The 18,586-nt window shown below is 45.5% G+C and overlaps 1 pseudogene; it reads right to left on the minus strand.

Moving 5' to 3' along the window:
- Positions 1-331: 331 nt before the first annotated feature.
- LOC142443744 (large ribosomal subunit protein uL10-like) lies at positions 332-1,222 on the minus strand (annotated as a pseudogene).
- Positions 1,223-18,586: the final 17,364 nt, after the last annotated feature.

Consider the following 18,586-nt stretch of genomic DNA (forward strand, 5'->3'; position numbering starts at 1 on the left):
ATGCATTACCTCTACTTAGAAATCGACTGGGAAATGAAACTAGAACTGGATTCCCCACACAATCCTGTCACAACTAAAATCCTGCCTCGATAGCATCCCTTTATCAGTCAATGACACCAGCGTCACCTCCCTGGACTAGGGTCAGCCCTTGGTTTCTTCCTTTCCCTTCTACCCCAGCCTTCTCTGCTGGAAGTTCTGAGTTCACACTGCAAAATCCATGCCATCTCTTCTCATCATCTTTGCTTTATGTTTTTGTTTTTCAGAGAGAAGTAAGCCTTTATTTCCCTGTTTCACAAAGAAAGCTGGCTGCTTTGGTTGCTTGTGTTGATGACTAGTCAAAGAGACCAAATCCCATGCCCTTATCCAGTTCTTCTGACTCCTCATTTGCTTCCTGCCGGGCCAGGCCGAAGCAGCAGCAGTGGTGGCGGCTGCACCACCAAGGCAGAGACCACACATGCAGATGGTTGGGCCAAGAAGGCCTTTGAAGCCAGTGGGAAAGTGTACTCTGTCTCCAAGACAAAGCCAAGGCCTGCTCATGCCTGTGCATGATCGAGTGGCGCACGGAGGCAACAGTCAGGTAGCACACACTGGTAACATCCTTTAAGAAGTGAACGTGCAGCTCTTCCTCTGTGATGTCAGGCACTCTGGGCTGTAGAAGCTGCTGTAGTTGAACATCTGCTGGATGATCTGCCTGAAGGCGAAGGGGGGATGTTCAGCACGTTCAGCAAGGTCGCTTCGCTGGTGCCTACGTTGTCTCTAGTCTTGATCAGCTGGGTTTCAATGTTGACTCTGGAGATCTTCCTGGTGAAGCCCAAAGCCTGGAAGCAGGAGGTCTTCTGGGGACCCAGTCCCGTGTTCTGGGCTAGCTCAGTCATCTCACATGGGGCAATAGCACCAGTATGGGCAGCAGCTGGCACCTGGTTGGCCAGAAGCATGTCCCCGATCCCAGCGAGGTCTAACCCCACATGCCCCAAGATATGAGGCAACACTTTCTCCAGAGCCGGGTTGTTCTCCATGTGCCCTCAGATGGCCTTGTGGGCATCCTGGTGTCCTTGTCCACCAGCACCACAGCCTGCCCATGCAGGGACAAGCGCATCTGCTGCTTCTGCTTGGCGCCCACGTTGTCTGCTTCCACAATGAAGCACTTTGGAGAATCATCCAGGAGTCTGATGTTTTTAAGGAAGTAGTTCGATTTCCATGTCAGCCTGTCTTCCCTGGGCATTACTGTGGTGCATCAGGGATTGCCACACAGGGTCTAAAGTTGCTGTTACCCTTAAGAGGACACCTGGTCTCATCATGTTTTCCACTGAAACCCTATTCCAAGTCAGGATGATCCATTACCCAGAACCCATGTCAAACACGCTAACGGGGCTTCCCCCGGGTTGCACAAGAAGCCAGAGCGAGCTTTGGACTGCAACACAAGCTCTTCAATGGACTCTAAGAGTCTTCCTTGCCGCTAATCTTATCTTGGATGAATCCCTCCCACAACCACCCAGATGAGTCACACTGACCTCCTTAGGTCCCTTGGACAGCGCACAAAGAATGTTTCATTGCAAGACCTTTAATCCGTGTCCTGCACGTTGTTGCCTGCTGAGCGTTTCATGTGTCCGCCTTCTCCTCCTCAGCCCCATCTCGAAGCTCATATGCTACAGAGCTCCCACCCCAGCGCAGGCATCCTGCTTAGTCACTCACTTATATATTGATTGTTTGCACCTTATTTTAAAAGACCACCAACCAGGCTGCTTGGCAATGTAGAGGGGCAGCGAAAGAGACACAGACCCGCAACAATATGGATGGACAGAACAGCTGCAAAGATTGCTTCAAACATGAGAACTATTGTGAGGATGGCTCAGGACCAGGACGCGTTTGGCTCTGTTGTGCACAGTCAGCCTAGCTACCAGTCAGGGCTGTTTTAAGGGCAGTTAACAACAACCACGGGTCTATTCAGTGGCCTAGCGACTCAACAGTAAAGTGCCCCAGGGATCACCAAAAAGTTTGTGAGTTAAATCCATCTAGTAGCTCACAGAGATCTGTTTCCATAAACATTAACTCCCTGCCATCGAGTCAGTTCTGGCTTGTAGGCATTCTATAGGCCAGAGAGAACTGCCCCTATGGATTTCTGAGACTGTCACTCTTCACAAAAGAAGAAAGTCTTACTTTTTTTTGCACGGAGCAGATGGCGGTTTCAAACTGCTGACCTTGCCATTAGCAGCACAACTCCTACCCCACTACACCACTAGGGCTTCATAAAGATTGCGGCTGTGGTTAGATGCCAGCTAATCAGTTCTCATAGCAACCCTTTGTACAACGGAGTGAGACATCCTACCGATTACATCCTAAAATACTCTGCAGGTTCCCATGAGATAGTCGTGAGTCAGAACCAGCAGGACAGCCCTCGGCTACAGCTGTACCAATAAAAGAAGAGGGGGCCGTGGTGGTTGATACGTTAACTTCTCATTTCTCATGCGAGAAACACAAGTGGATATGAAAAATGCCAGTTCAACTCTCGGGGCAGCTGCTTGTTGCTATGATGAGGAACAGGTTTAAGTGCAGCTTTCAGACTAAGTCAGAACAGGAGGAAACGTCTAGAAATGCACTTCCAATTATTCAATGAAAATGCTATGAGATTATATTCAGCAAGAACTAACAACCCCACAATCAGGACTAAGCTTTACCCTCATAATTTATTTTGTTTGCTCGTGTTTTTATTTTATGTTATGTTTCTTTCTTTCTGTACCCAAGGAGTGCATCTTCTTTCCTATTTAAAATAACACCTAGAATATCACCTTGCATATAGTTCGTATTCACTATACACTACACTGACAGACCAATCTCTTTGAATGTGCAGGCTTGGTGTTTTGTTAGAAGTCATTGAGTCAGTACTGACTCATCGCAAGCCCGTGGACTATGGACTGAAACACCGCCTCGTCCTATGCCTTCCTCACAATTGCTGCTATGTTTGAGCTCATTGTTGCTGCCACACTGTCAGTCCATCTCCTTCACGGTCTTCCTCTTCCAAAGTGCTCTTCCACTTTCCCAAGCATGATGTCCTTTTCCAGGGACTGGTCTCTCTTAATCACATGTCCAAACTATGTGAGGCCACATCTCGTCGTCCTGACTTCTAAGGACCATTCTGGCTGTACTTCTTCTAAAACAGCCCTCCCATTGCATCGGACAATATTCTGTTGTTAGTCCTGAGGATTTCAGTATATGACACCGTTCTTCTGCTGAACATAAGGTTTTCCGTGGCTAGTTGCTGGAAAATGGACAACCTGTTCTTTCTTCATAGTCTGTTCATTGTCTAGAAGCTCTGATAAAACCTGTTGGCTTTGAGTGACCCTGCTGGTATTTGAAATACCTGTGATCTAACGTTCAACAACATAGCAACACGTAAGACACCACAGTACAACAAACTGACAGACAAGTGGCAGTTCAGCCGTCACCTACTACATTAGTGCTACCTTCTCACTCACAGAATTTGATCTGCAGTATAAGCCTAACAGTGACATTTGATGGCAATTAGTGAGCACTGTGGTGGCAGTGCTTTGATGGGGTAGTGGGTTACTCATTCAGCTGCCAACTGCAAGGTTGGCAGTTCAAACCTACAAGTCTCACTTTGGGAGAAAAATGAAGCTGCCTGCTACCCTCAATATTTACATTAGAATCCCAAGGTGGCAGTTCTACTGTTTATGAGTCAGAACCAACTGCATGACAGTGTGTGGGTGGTGACACTCTGGGGTAAGCCTTGGGCTGCTAACCACAAGGTCAGTGGTTCAAACTCACCAGCCACCCGTGAGAAAAGATAAGGCAGTTCTTGAAGATGCTATGTATGATTTACAGGAGTCCCATAGATTCAATGGCAGTGGATTTTGTGTGAGGCTTCTTTTAAAAAAAAATCATTTTATTGGGGGCTCTAATACCTCATCACAATCCATCCATCCATCCATCCATCCATCCATCCATCCATCCATCCATTGTATTGAATACATTTGTAAATATGTTGCCATCATTTTCAAAATATTTTCTTTCTACTTGAAACCTTGGTATCAGTTTATTTTCCCCCTACCCCACCCTCCTTGATTTATTAACAATTTTCTTTCATATCTTACAATGATCGCTGTGTCCCTTTCCTTTTCTGTAGTCCATCCCCCTGGGAAGGGTTATATTTTGATCATTGTGATTGGTTTCCCCTTTCTCCAGCCACCTTCCCCTTCCCCTCCTGGTATCACTGCTCTCATTATTGGTCTGCTCTGGTCTAGCTGGATTTGTGAGGCAGAATTTGGGTCATGATAGTCAGGGGAGGGGGGAGGAAGTATTAAAAAAAACTACAGGAGAGTTGTGTGTTTCATCGGTGCTCTACTGCATCCTGACTGGCTCATCTCTTCCTTATGACCCTTCTGTAAGGGCATGTCCAATGGTCTGCAGATGGGCGTTGGGCCTTCACTCCACCCTCCCCCTCACTCACATAGATAGGATTTTTTGTTCTGGGTTTTTGATGCCTGATACCTGATCCCATTGATACCCCATGATCACACAGGCTGGTGTGCTCCTTCCATGTGGGCTTTATTGCTTCTCAGCTAGATGGCCGCTTGTTTACCTTCAAGCCTTTAAAAAGATGCTATATCTTTTGATGGCCGGGCACCATCAACTTTCTTCACAACATTTGTTTATGCACCCATTTTGTCTTCAGTGACCATGTTGGGAGGGTGAACATCACAGAATTCCAGGTTATTAGAACAAAGTGTCCTTGCATTAAGGGAGTACTTGCATAGAGGTCCAACATCCATCTGCTACCTTAATACTTAACATATAAATATACGTACATAGATCTATTTCCCTATCATTTTACATATATTTACATATGTACATGCCTGTATTTAGACCTTTATAAACGTCATCTGCCTCCTAGATCTATCCTCTATTTCCTTTTACTTTCCTCTTGTTTTACTATCATGTTCAGCCTTTATTAAGGTTTCAGTAATTCCTCTTGGCTACATTGCCCATGATCAAGCCACACCAGGCATCCTAAGCCCTCTTGGAATTGATTTTAGAACACTTGTTTTCCCCTGTCCTTGGGTTGGTTGACACCCTCTTTCCTTTCTCCCACCTCCCTCTCTCTTTGTTGTCTCCCCACACACACACACCTACAATTCATCTCATTGTTGTCTCCTCTGGATTTTTATCCCACCTGTCTTATCTAAAACATGCAGAGACAATAATAAGCACAAAAACAAGACAAAGGAAAACAAAACAACAAAAGAAAACAAACAAACAAAACACCCAGCAACAACAAAAAACCAACTACAATAAAAGAAAAGCCTATAAATACTTCCAGGGCTTATTGTTGTATTTTAGGAGTGTTTTCTGGTCCAGTGTGATGAGGTGCCACACCCTGGCCCCAAAGTCTATTTTTGGTATTCCCCAGAGATGTCATTGCTCTGCTCCCCTTGCTGATCTTTTGCATGCCCTTAGTGTTTAGCCCCGGTGTGGTGGGTCAGATCAGACACAATTCCTGCACTGTGTCTCCAGTGTTGTCCCCCATAGTGGTATGGGTCAGTGAGAATGTCATTTCTCATGGGGGGGGGGCAGCCGTATGGGCCTCTCTGTGCACTGGCCGCTCTGAGCAAGAATACTGTTCTCAGGGCTTGGTGGGGAAGGATGTGCTCCACTCTCTCTCTTTTGCTCCAGTGCACTCTGATCAGTGCACTCTCCCTGAGTTGTAGCTTCAGTGCTGTTCTCTGAAAGTGCATTCTTCTGGGAGTGGGGGGTGTCCATGTAGTTGGGGTTGGGCCAGCTATGGGAGGCTTATTTAATAATGTTGGGGTTTTTTAACTACCATTTGAAATGAGACACAAGTCATTATGTACAGGCCTTAGCTCTTTTCTTTAAAACATTATATATCAAATGTCTTTGTACAATAAGGATGTTGTATTCAAAAACAGATTTTTTAAATGCTTGTGTGTCTGTGTTAGGCTAGGCTTTCTAGAGAAATAAAACCAATGATTTATATATGTATGAGAGATTTATATCAAGGGGGGGCAATTTTAAATCATGAAGGCATCCCAGCCCAGTCCAACTGAAGTCTATGGGTCAGATGCTAGCTGCAGTCCTCTTTTGAGCCACCTAGATCCAGGCCAGTGACACAGGAAGGTGAGTTAGGAAGCATGAGATTACAGTCCAGTGGTGCAGAGTTGTGGTTGAGATTGGTGGGCAGATAGCAGAACAACAGGGCTCAGCATCTGCTAGCCCACATGGGGCCACTCCTGGAGGAGACACAGAAGACCAGCAGAGGATCAAGGAAGAAAAAGAGTGGGAGATCCCAGTGTCTCTCTTATAAAGAGGCCACACCCCCAAGGAAGCAGCATTGGCTGTGACCTGATAGGTTGAATTCCAGCCCTACACTTTCATACAACTTCATCTTGACATAAAATCTAATGACTCTGGTAGCCATCTCTGGCAGTTAGATAAATCTATGTCACCTAGACACTCCTAGTTAGGGTGAAAGCAAATTTGTCACTCAAGTTACAGCCTGGTCACTCTTTGATGGCATAACAATGTGAGACACTGGGAATTTCTCTCTCTCTCCCCGCTCATCATCCTTCTTGTTGACCACTCTGAAAGCTTACAGAATCCTACCATGTTACCACCAACCTTGGAGCCACGTGATTCTGCCCCACCAGCTTGTGATCTCTCTGCATTCTGCACCATAGCATGTAACTACATGAGCCTGAAGAGGGACTTATGGACTAGTATTGGACTTATGGATTTGAGTTGGACTTGAGTAGGCTAAGATACTTTCTTGATATACAATTACATCTCGATTTAAAGCTCTTTTTTATACATGTATGAGTGTCACTGGATTTGTTTGTCTGGTCTGGGGTAGTTTATTGTGCCAACCTTGCCAGTAAACACATGTGGGGTTAATTGAAGGGCAGAAGGATAAAGGGCTTGGTGAGCCTCACCTTTCTAGTTCTCAGGTCTCTTGTTTTGTGATGGTTGGACCAGGGTACAGCTGCCTTAGCCAGTTCCCTGCTTCAGCTGGCAAGGCTCACTTCCTGAAAGATTTCCCCAAGGAGAAGCCACATGGACCTACTCCGATGCAGCCCTGGGTGCTGGAGCAGCCATGTGGAGACCCCTGCCAGCGCTGAGATGCTTACACATTCACTGACTTGGCTTTCCTCCTGTAGTCGGCTTCATTGCGTCTGTTTTGTGAGATGGAGAAGGACTTTGTTGATTGGTGTTGGGCATTGGGGTTAATGTTGGACTTGTGGGTTTGGGCAGCACTGGGTTAGGATGTTTTCTTGATTTGCATTTAATCTTTATATAAAACTCTCTCTTATACATGAGTTTCTGTGGATTTATTTGTCTAAAGTACCCACACTAACGCAGGTCAATCAGGCCTAATCCACTCTCAGAAGAAACAAACTGTTAGGTAGCAAGAAGCAGGGACCAGGGGTTGTCCCTCTTTGTGAACCCCCTACACACACACACACGCACATACACACAGGAGTTTGGAGGAGAACCAGGCGAGGCTAAACCAGTCATCAGGGTAAGGGGACGCACCAATTCAAGTCTGAGCCAGGTAGGCAGTACACCTGGGTGGGCCCAAACCAGACCAGGTGGGCTTAATTCAGTCAATGGGGTCAACCAATGCCTTCAACCACACCTCCCAGCTGAAGGCCCCATACAGGGGAACAAGGGGCCATCTGGTCCTTTTTCGTCTTCCTCGCCCTTCCACTAGGCAGCGCTGTGGTCCCTTTGGCCTCAGTGTACCACGTGTGGGTTTACAGTCCCTCAAGGTTGCCAGTGGTCAGCGACTGCAAAGCCTGAAACTTCTTCCATCCTTGACAAAAACCCAGTTGGATCACAAACCAGGCTTCGGTGTGAATTCTTTCTCGTGCAAAGCCAAGAACCGAGGTATTTCCCACATGATAAACTAAACAAAACTACATGTTTCATCTTGGTGGATGGTGGGATAGGTAGGTTTATGGTGCCTACCTGGCCAATAGGCACATGTGGGATTAATCAGGTCACTGTTTGATTGGAGGGCAAAGAGATAAATGACTCTGCAAGGTCTGCCCCTCTCTCTCTGGCTCTCTGGTGATCTGAGTGTGCTGAAGCATGCGTGCTGTTGCTGTACCTAGTCCTCTGCCTCAGCCTGTGAGTGACATCACCTGTGGGCCAGCCCAATCCATGGACCCTGTCACTAGAGCTGGAGGCTCCTTCAAGACCTACTTCACCACACTGCTGGTGCGTACATCATTTGAGCTTGGGGCTGGTCGATTCTGTCACCTTGCATTGCTTGCGCTTGATCCCCCGTCCAGGCCTGCTTCGCTAAGCTTCCGAGATCCTGAGTGTTGGTGACCCACCCTGTTGCCTGATGTCTGTGGGCAGACTCTGCTTGCCTTACACCAGGCAAGACTCTGCTGTCTGCTTCTTTGACCTTGGACCCAGCAGCCCACGTGAGTTCAAGGACTTCCACTATTCCACGGAACAACGGAAGTGAGTTGGACTGAACCCTCTGTACTGCTGTGTGGACTAATTAGCTGTTACATTCCTTCTCGCTGTATAAACCTATCCTTCTATATAAACAGTCATATGTATCCTGGTTCCATTTCTCTAGAGAACCCTACCTAACACAAGTAGTTAAGAATTACCTTTGCTTAGTGCTACGAGTGAGGTTGGAGAATTGGAATGATTTCTTTTTCTTAACATAAGAACAGAGAAATAAAAAGCATTCCATCAAGCACTCCATTTTCTAGCCCCATCAGGGAGAAACGACCATCTGATACAATCTGATGCTGCTGTTGCTGTTAGGTGCTGTGGAGTCAGTTACAGCTCACAGCGATGCTGTGTACAGCAGAACTCTGCCGGATCCTGTGGCATTCTCACAGTTGTCCTTAGGTTTGAACCCATCAATTCAGCCACTGTGTCAATCCATCTTATCGAGGGTCTTTGTCCTTTTTCAAAAATCAAGGAATGGAGTGTCAGTCCAATAGACATCTCTGTTCATCATTTCATTCCCTGTCCTGAATTCAAGAAACAGAAATTAGTCAAGGCTGAATAAATTCTTGTTCAGTGATAAATACAATGTGACCCAGTTGCAAATACTGTGAATGGATGTTTTGAATATGGAATCATTTATTCCCAAGTACTTGTTTGGCACCATGCACAGGACTAATGGCTGGTGATAAAGACCACAGAACAAAATACCAGCTCCCTGTAGCCAGAGCACTTTAGTTGGACTCTATAGTCCTTGGTTCATAGAGAAATTCTGCTTCTGTGTAACCTTGAGCAAGTCACATAATTCTTCAGACCCTTAGGATCATCCTATGAAGAAAGAACACCAAGACTATGTAACAAGAACAGCTGCAGTTAGGTTTGACATCAATTACAAGGCCAACATTTTACTGGGCTTCTTATATTTGTGACTACATGTAGTTATCACAACGGGCATACAAAATAAATGTTAGGATTCTATTATTCAAAGCCTTTGGAAGATGATGGTGTGAGGACACTGCCAGAGGTCCAAGGAGTCTTGAGTGAACTCTTGCCTAAAACTTAGCCTTCCTTCTTGTGTCTTTCTGCCTATGCTGGTTACATGCCTCTGTTTTCCTTGTTTGTTTGGGACAGTCCCAGCCCTAACTGCTCATCATTTCCCCTGTGAGTTTCCACTGTGGCATTAGGGCTCCCTCCTCATGGAGGAGGTTGACCTACTGTCTTCATGAATGCTCTTCTCTCCCTTCCAAATTCTACTCTCATGCAGGTGACCCCAGAAAAGTGAAAGTAGGGTCTTATTATTTAGCTGCACTTGATAATCCCTTCAAGATAAAATTATTTTCTGATTTTAACTTTTTTTAAATTGGAACCATGTATTTCCAGTAATGGAATGAATTACTGAAACGAAAACAAGTTGGGGGACAATATAAATATTTATATAATTAGTGGGACATATATGTCCCAAAGGATTCCTGTCATCAGGGTTAGAGAGATGAAGCCCAGTCCTTCAAATACACACCATTATACAGATCGCCATAAGATGGCAGTATGCACTAAAAGTGGGATAGCAGCTTCCCACTAGATCCCACCTGTGGAAATATAAATGGGTACTCTATGACTAATGGGTCAGAAAAGATGAAAGAAATCTGAATGTTATCTATAATTTACAAAGATTCGGCAGCCTTGAAAAGAACCAATCAAATTAGTTTGCCAAGTTGAGGAAGAGCCCTAAAGTGATGATTACAGTACTCGTAACAACTACCACAAATATTCCAACCCTCAGATTAAAGGTCAATTTTGTAACCTGCATTCTGTCACTAGTGAACTTTTTATTCACTAAGCAAATGCTTGCTGAGCATTGCCTGTGAGTTTTCCATAAATTAATATGCTTCGTGTAGGTCCTTTAACCTGAATATCCTAGTCTCTGAGTCTCTATTTCCTCTTTCGTCTGTAAAAGGGGAAGGATACTCTCGATCTGATAGAACAACATTGTTATCAACAAATGGAAGTGACTAGTCTCTGGCTCAATAATGTAGCCTCTGGCCCCTTTGTATCCAAGTTAGTCATGACTCAGATACTCATTATGGTCAGAAAGTATATATGTCCTTCCTCGGTTTTTTGTAGCATGCATATTCTGCCAGGTACTTCTCTGGGCATGGGCATATAGGGCTTAGCAGAAACAAACAAAGAAACAAAAGGAATTAGCTGCTATCACATTGCCCCTATTGCACCGTGGACGAAAGGTAAGAGGCACAGTGAATATGCAATGTAACACTGAAGGGTATGTAAACAAATATAGCAGATAACAGAGCAGGAAGGTGGACAAGAATAGAGACCTGTGGAGTTCTACATGTTTAAGTAAGGTGATGAGGGCAGGCTTCTTTGAGAAGTAAAATCTGAGCAGAGATGTAGAGGTGGTGAGAACACAAGTTATGAAAGACTTGGGGGTCAGAGTTCCCAACAGGGAAATGAACCTGTGCAAAGGGGCTGAAGGGGGTGGGGTTGGGGGGCGGTGGCAACTCAGTGGAGCCAGAGAACAGGAGGCGGGTTTGTTGTTGCCAGCCCGGGGTGGAAAGGAGGAAGTAGAGCAGCAGAGAAGTCAGGAAAGGTCCTGGGTGGTAAGGCAGAGCTTGAGGGCCAGGCAAGGACCGGGGAGTTATGCCGAGATGAGTTCCAGTGTAATGGAAACCACTGAAGCATCTCAAGATGGACGTGTGCGCAAGAACACTGTGTCCGAACAAGGAGTCGGGGAGAACTTCGACACGGTGCCAAAAGCTACTTTGTGAAGTAAACTGGATTAGACTGAGCAGCCGCGATAGCACCATGGAGAAGTTCCAAATCCCAGGGAATGTGTCCAGAATGTTTTTTCATGGAGTTCACACAAGACCCCAGATTGCAGACCTGTGTCAGATCCAAATCCCAGGCCCTTAGGTGTTACATAAGCGATGCAGATGAAACTAGCTGTTTCTTTAGAGATTTCGTTCTAGCCAGGCCCCTTCAGGAGGGGGGAGGCAAAAATCTATTGAACACGATAATCGAGCCTTGGGGTAGGGCTTCACAAACATGATTTCCGGTAAGTGTCACCACAGCCCTGTGGCCTGGAAGTTCCGAGTCACCCGCAGGCTAAGTCCATGAGATGTGGGGAATAAAAGTGACCTGTCCAAGGACATATGTTAGAAAATATTCGTCTCCAGGAATAGAAACTCATCTTCTTATCGCACATCCCCCAACTGCCATCCTTCATGCTGGTGGCAAAAGATACCGAATGGTCTGTCAGAAAAATGAACATATTTGTCCTGAAGGAAGCGCAAACAGGAGCCTCCTTAGAAGCAAGGATGTTGAGACTTGTCCCACGTTTTTAGAGATGTTAGTAGGAGGGACCATTCCTTGCAGAAGGACATCATGATGTGTAAAGTACAGGGTGTGGGGGGCAGCAAAAGTAAAAGAAGATGATCCTTCATAGGATGGGGATTGACAGATTAGCTGCAGCAAAGGGCTTGAAGATAGCAACAATTGTGAGGATGGTGCAGGATAGGGAAGGTTTTTTTGTCTGGTTTGGGTTTTGCCCTCTGTGGTGCATAGGGTCACTGTGGGGCACCTATCAACACCACCATGTAGGGAGAGAGGGCTGAGTGCTAATAACAAGTCCTGACCAGCGGTAGAAGGCAGTGCAGTTTACCCAGCTCTTTCCCATTCAGGAGTCTGAGAAGCCTGTGAACGAGTTCACACCCCAGCTGCCTTTTCTTTTCACAGGCATGGCAAGAACAGGATGTGATAAATACCCCAAACAAGGAAGCATTTAGCCTAAGCTAACTATCATCGGCAGCATCAATGATGAACAATTCACTAAAACCCTGAAAGTCTCCTGTGATGACTAATCTGTGGTTAAAGGTAGTTGAAAATTTATGTTGTGGAAAAAGATGACATGATTATCACCTGATTAATTTTGAAAGAGAGGAGGAAGGTAAAGAAGGGGAAGGCAAGCTGGGGTGGGAGGGTTGGGGTAGGGGGGCAGGGCACTGAAACCAACAAAAACACACACATGTAATGATTTACTCTTCCTGGCAGGGGTAGCCATAAAGATAAGAATGACAAACCCAAGAGCAGTTAGAGAGGGAATGAACATGTTCCAATTTGCATACTGGATGCAGAAAATGTATAAGTGCAGCAAAGGGAAATCACAAATCTCTGGGGCTTTGTGAATCCAGGCAAATACATGCTCCACGACTGAGAAAGTGTGGCTGTCTGGGCTAACCTCTTCAGTTAGCAGGAGAGGAAATAGAGGCTTCCTGTTTCTGTGGGGTCTACTGGGACAGAATGTGCCCTGGATTTTAAAAAAAGGAACAAGAGAGAGGGAGATTGAGAAGGCCACTGGGGAAAGGTCTGGTTTGGGGGTTCTAACTACCCTGGGCTTGCCATATGCTTCATACTGTGTGATGTAAGATAAAGCACCTACTCTCAGATACTTACCAGGACAAACACAGGAACAGTGCTGGCTTCTGGGTGCCATGAGATTTAGGGGTGTTATGTACGAAGTGTGTCCTCTGCCAGCCATGTGTTGACGACCCATGAAGGCAATCCTGTTTCAATCTAGGTTTGTCTTTGTTACATTCATTAGACTATACTGGAGTACTCCTTCCTTGTTGTTAGTTGCCATCATGTGGATCCTGACTCATGACAGCCTCAAGTCAGAGTAGATCTGCTCAAATGGAAATAGAAACAAACAAACAAATAACTCACTGTTATCCAGTTGATTCCAACTCACAGACGTCATATAGGATAGGTTTGAACCATCCTTTTGTGTTTCTGAGACTGTACATCTTTAGAGAAGTAAAGCCTCATCTTGCTCCCGAGGTAAAGCAGGTAGAGGCAAACCACTGATCTTGTGGTTAGCAGCTAGGTCCGTAGCACCCGACACCACCAGTTCTCCTGGGATCTCCTTCAAAGGATTTTCAAGATCAAATCCCTAAACCTTACTTCTGAGGTCCCTTGAGGTGGATTTGAACAAACCACCTCTACAGTTAGTAGTTCAGTGTTTATGTGTTTGTGCCAGATATGTGTGTTCTATGTCTACTGGTTTCTGAGTAATGAAAAAGAGCAGCTTAGGCACAGAGGTATATGTGCCCAGACTGGGCAAGAGATATAGTTCATGAGGATCATCTACAGAGTGGATTATGGACAAGGAAACCATGGACATGCTAAGTCCCTGATTTGAAAATTTAGCTTCTAGAAAGTAAAAGTACATTGAAGTACTTAACAGTACTCTGAAGCCACCCACCCATGGCATTTTGGTATTTCCGTTACAGCAGTACGAATAGTAGACAAGCAACTTACTGTACATGAAGGAGGACGCAATGCATAGCGCAGTCAGTGCATCAGACGTATCCGTGTCTTTGTATGGATGGATGGCTCATTGTTGGTCTTTGGGTGACCTTCATGTGAGATGCAGTCTCCAGAGAGACCGTATCTGAATATCCCATTGTAAGTAGTACCTCCCTCTCATCTCTTTTTATCCTATATACAACCCACCTACTGGATTAGTACTTTTTTCTTTAAAAATATTTATTGTGAATCAAGTGATGGTTTATAGAGCAGATCCATTTTCTGGTGAACAATACAGACACGTTTAGTTCCATCCTATAAACTGAAACTCCCACAATGTAACACAGCACATCTCACTTTCCGCTGGCTGCTATTCCCCCTTTCTTAACCTTTCTGGATTTTGTCCTTGACTAACCATTGCCCATTTGATGGCAAATGATTGGTTATTCTAAGGTACTACACCTCACTAGTGCTCACCTGGGAGAAGGATGAGGCTCTCTATTGCCGGGAAGAGCTACACTCTCAGAAAGCCACCAGGGTAGGCCTGTCCTGTAGGGTTGCTATGAGTAGCAACCAACTCTGTGGTAGTGAGTTTTAATGCTCAGCTAGAAGACCCATCTATTGTTTGGATGAAAATTGAGTCATGGGCCAGAGGTATGTGTGCCCAGATGGGGAGAACTTTAGGTGGGGAGTGAGTTTAGCTCCAGACCTGAAGAATGACGGAGGGTTTTTTATGATCTTGAGTTTTGTTCCACAGGCATCTCCCACTCTAACCAGGACCTTCTCATGTGACTCCTTTCAGACAGTTGATAATGGTAGCCAGGCACCATCCAGTCTTTCATGTCTCCGGGTCATGGAGACAGTGGGCTGTTTGTATCCAGACATTGGGATTAGTTCTTAAGTACACCTTCTCAAGGATCTGTGCATTGACTGATTATGCATTTGTTGGCTCACTTGCTGCTCCCATAAACGGAATGCAAACTTGGGTCTGTGAGTACCTTGTCTCCCTTGTGGGCCACGTGAGCCCCCATGCCTAGACTATTGCTTAGTTCAGTCCTTATCTCCTAAAAGGCTTTCATCTTGTGTGGGTTGGGGTGAAAGAACCCTGCCATCTTAAAGATCTCCCTCTTCAATCCCATATCCTGGACAGATGGTTGCTGAGAGCCACAGCATCTCTGCCTTGTGTGCACCCCACTGTCTCTGTCGTCATGGAAGCACCGCGGGAAGCCAGCACCCTGGAAGGAACAGCCCAGCAGGACTGTGTGTCTGTCCCTAAACAATCTGTGCAAAATGATGCCCGACATGTTCAGAGATGCAAAGCAGGCACTTTTCTCCTGGGCTCCACGGCGACAAATGTCGAGGCTCTTACTGCCTGCTCAGGCATGTTTCTTCCCCACAAAGATATCAGACATAGTGGATCCATGATTATAAATGCATCCTCCCATCTTTACTCCACTCAGGCTCTTGAGTTCTCCTCTCCAGACTCTGCCTCACTTTGCAGACTCCAGTGTCTGACCCATGAGGTATATGCCTATCCTAAAGACCCTCTTTGAAAGGGCCTCTCTGCAACAAGCATAGCCCACGTCTCTGCTTATGGTGTACTTACATATGGTTTGCATTTCTCTGTTGAAAATTTAACAGAGCCATAACTAATCATCAGTGTGTGTTATGGATTCAACTGTGTCCCCCCCAAAATATGTGTTGTAAGTCTTAATCCTTATATCTTTGGATTTAATCCCATTAGCGGATAAGGTTTTATTTGCAATGTTAATGAAACCATATCCATGTAGGGTGTGCGCTAAGCATATTGCTCTGAGGTTCTTGTATAAAAGTCAAAGACTAGACAAAGAAGATTGGAAGTATAAATCAGCCAAGCTCGATGCCATGTGGAGCTCTCCTGGAAGCCAAGAAAGAGAAGCAGAAGAAGACAAAGGGCTTCCCCCAGAGCCCACAGCAGGCATTCCCTGAGAGTCAGTGCCCAGAATTCAGACTTCCTGAACTGAGAGAAAATAACTGTCTAATCACTGAAGCCAGCTACTTGTGGTATTGCTTTTACAGTTTCCCTAACAACCTAAGACAGTTTTGTTACTTGCATAATGTCTGGCTTCCTAAATAAGCTAGAAGCCTCTGTCCCATTTTTCCTTCTTTCTTTTCACTAAATCATCCCTGTACCTGGGAGTTAGAAAGAGCTGAGCAATTGCAACAGGATATGTCAAGGATCTCATTTTACTTAGACATATAATCAGCATCCTTAGAAGTAACAGTTAAGACCTATTTCAGGGGACAAACTTACTGGAAAATATATCACGAAAGTGTGAAAAAGGAACGGTGTCACTTTGAGGACTAAGGTGCACCTTAGCCAAGTCATGATGCTTCCGATCTCCGTGTATGCACATGAATGTCTGCCAATGGGTAAGGAAGCCTGCAGGGATTGATGCATTTGAATTTGGTGCTGGCGAAGAATATGGAACATAACATGGGGTGCCAGAAGAGTGAACGAATTCTTCTTGAACCAATCACAGCCAGAAGGTTCCTTAGAAATAAGATCAGCAACTCTTTGTCTTGCATAGTTTGCGCAATTACCAGTAGGCTCCAGTCCCTGCAGAAGGGCATCATGCTCTATAAAGTTGAGCATCAGCAAAAAGAGAAGGCCCTGGACAAGATGGATGGACATAATAGTTTTTAAAAATGGGCTCAAACAATGATGGTGGAAATGGAGCAGGAGCGGACCATAGTTTATTGTATGGTCTACAGAGTGACGCTGTGTCAGGAATGACTTGATGGCACCCAGCAATTACAAGGTCCTGGGCATGCCACCCACACTCTCTGTCCTAGCCCTGCTCTCCCCATTCACTCTTGAACTCACCAACTTACTGCCTCCTGGGCTGAACTCCACCCCTCACTGCCATGCAGTTTCGTGATCCATCTTGCCATCTATAACCATCTGCATTTTCCAATATTAAATCTATCATCATGTTCCCATTGCAATGTCTCCTGACTGTCCCGATTTCTCAGCATCTTCATTAGTCTCCTCTAATATATGGATCCCTGCACATCCTTGAGATTTCAGTTCACTGACATTAGACATGAGGCCAGACTCCCATCTAATCATTTCATAGCACCCTATGCTGTGGAGGCACAGTATGGACGGGGCAAGTCATTCCATATATGTCGGCATCTGTAGTTGACTTCCTGGGTGATTGGAATGGTTTTCCTGTTCGGCTACTAACAGAAAGATCTCCGATAGGATTCCACTCAGATGCATTTTGGAAGAAAATCCTGGCTCTCCTTTTCTCAGAAATCGGCCACTGAAACCCTAAGCTACTGGATCACCACCGATCAGTGCCATCTTAGTGGTCACTAGACACCAGAGTGTGTAGTTCTAATGCATGTGTAGCTCGACTCAATTCTCTAAGCTCCATGAAGGCAATGACAATGGCTGGCTTTGTCCATTATTATGTCTCTGTCATGCAGCATTTGGCCTTCTGAGCCACGTGCTCTGTGTGGTTCTGTGTTGTTTTTCCTTTGAATTCCACTGTCTCTCCTTTCAATCTCTGTCAGGAGACATCTCTTCTCTCAATTTGGAATCATCCTTTAGATAGAAATTCCCAGGGATCTTCAGCACATCCTCAGTCTTGTTAACAAGCTCTATCTGAAAAATATCTAACAGTGATCTGTTCGGGATACCTCAGTAAATTCCATCCTACCAAGAATTTCTGGATTTTCATCTCAAAGGTGGTCTTCTCCCTGGGATCTCTTTTCATAGTCCCTATTTTCTGTGTAGTATTTCCTCACTTTACCAACTCTTCAAATCAGATTCAAGATCAGAGCTGATCATCACTCAAATTTCAAATCTACTCCACTTCCTTAGTTTAGTACCTGAGACCGTGAGACACACAGCATGCAAAAAGAAGGTAGCTCAGATTTTCACCACATCTCAAACCTAACTCTGATCTTTTATCTGATGTTCAATGCGTCCAACCTTGGACCTGGCAGTTCATGTCTTTCCCTGGTGCCGCAAGCATGTTTAACTCATAGAAATCCAAATCGCTCCTCTGCTTAAAACCTTCCAATTCCTTGCCCACTTCCCTCCCCCATCACAAAATAATCTTTTAGCCTGCCACATAGGGTCCTGTGTGAGCTGACACATCCACCTCTCTAGGGTAATTTGTTTCTAATCTGCCCAACTTCTCTGCACATCCTCCTGAAAAGTCGTGCTGAGTTCTCCTGAATTGTGCTCTGAATTGGTCAGACTCCTCCATACCTTTGTGTGCGCTTCGCAGACCCCACTTTAAAAATGCGTGTTGGCAGAAGACAACCCTCATTTGTCATACCTCATTGAGAAGGGCCTCAGCTGTGTACCACCACCTGTCCAAGGTCACAATTGCTTCCGAGTACAGCCTGAATTCACTGCTGATCAAGAAAGGGTACACACCCAATTCAGACATGTCTGGTGGACCACCCCAGCTTCAGTGGACACCTTGAGTCAGCTGAGATATTTTGATGGAACATAGTCAGGATTCACCTTCTCCCGTGGCTGTATTTCCCTTACAGGTATGGCATCCATGAGCATGAGCACCTTTAACACACCTGCCCTTCCTCCTCCTGTTGTTGTCGTTAGGTGCCACAGAGTCAGCTCCAACCCATCATGACCCTATGCACAGTAGAATGAAACACTGCATGGCACAGTCGTGCGCCATCCTCACAATTGTTTCTATGGCTGAGCCCATTGATGCAGCCACTGTGTCAGTGCACCTTGTCTCAG

This window comes from Tenrec ecaudatus, chromosome 3 (genome assembly GCF_050624435.1).
Source record: "Tenrec ecaudatus isolate mTenEca1 chromosome 3, mTenEca1.hap1, whole genome shotgun sequence".
Lineage (NCBI taxonomy): Eukaryota > Metazoa > Chordata > Mammalia > Afrosoricida > Tenrecidae > Tenrec > Tenrec ecaudatus.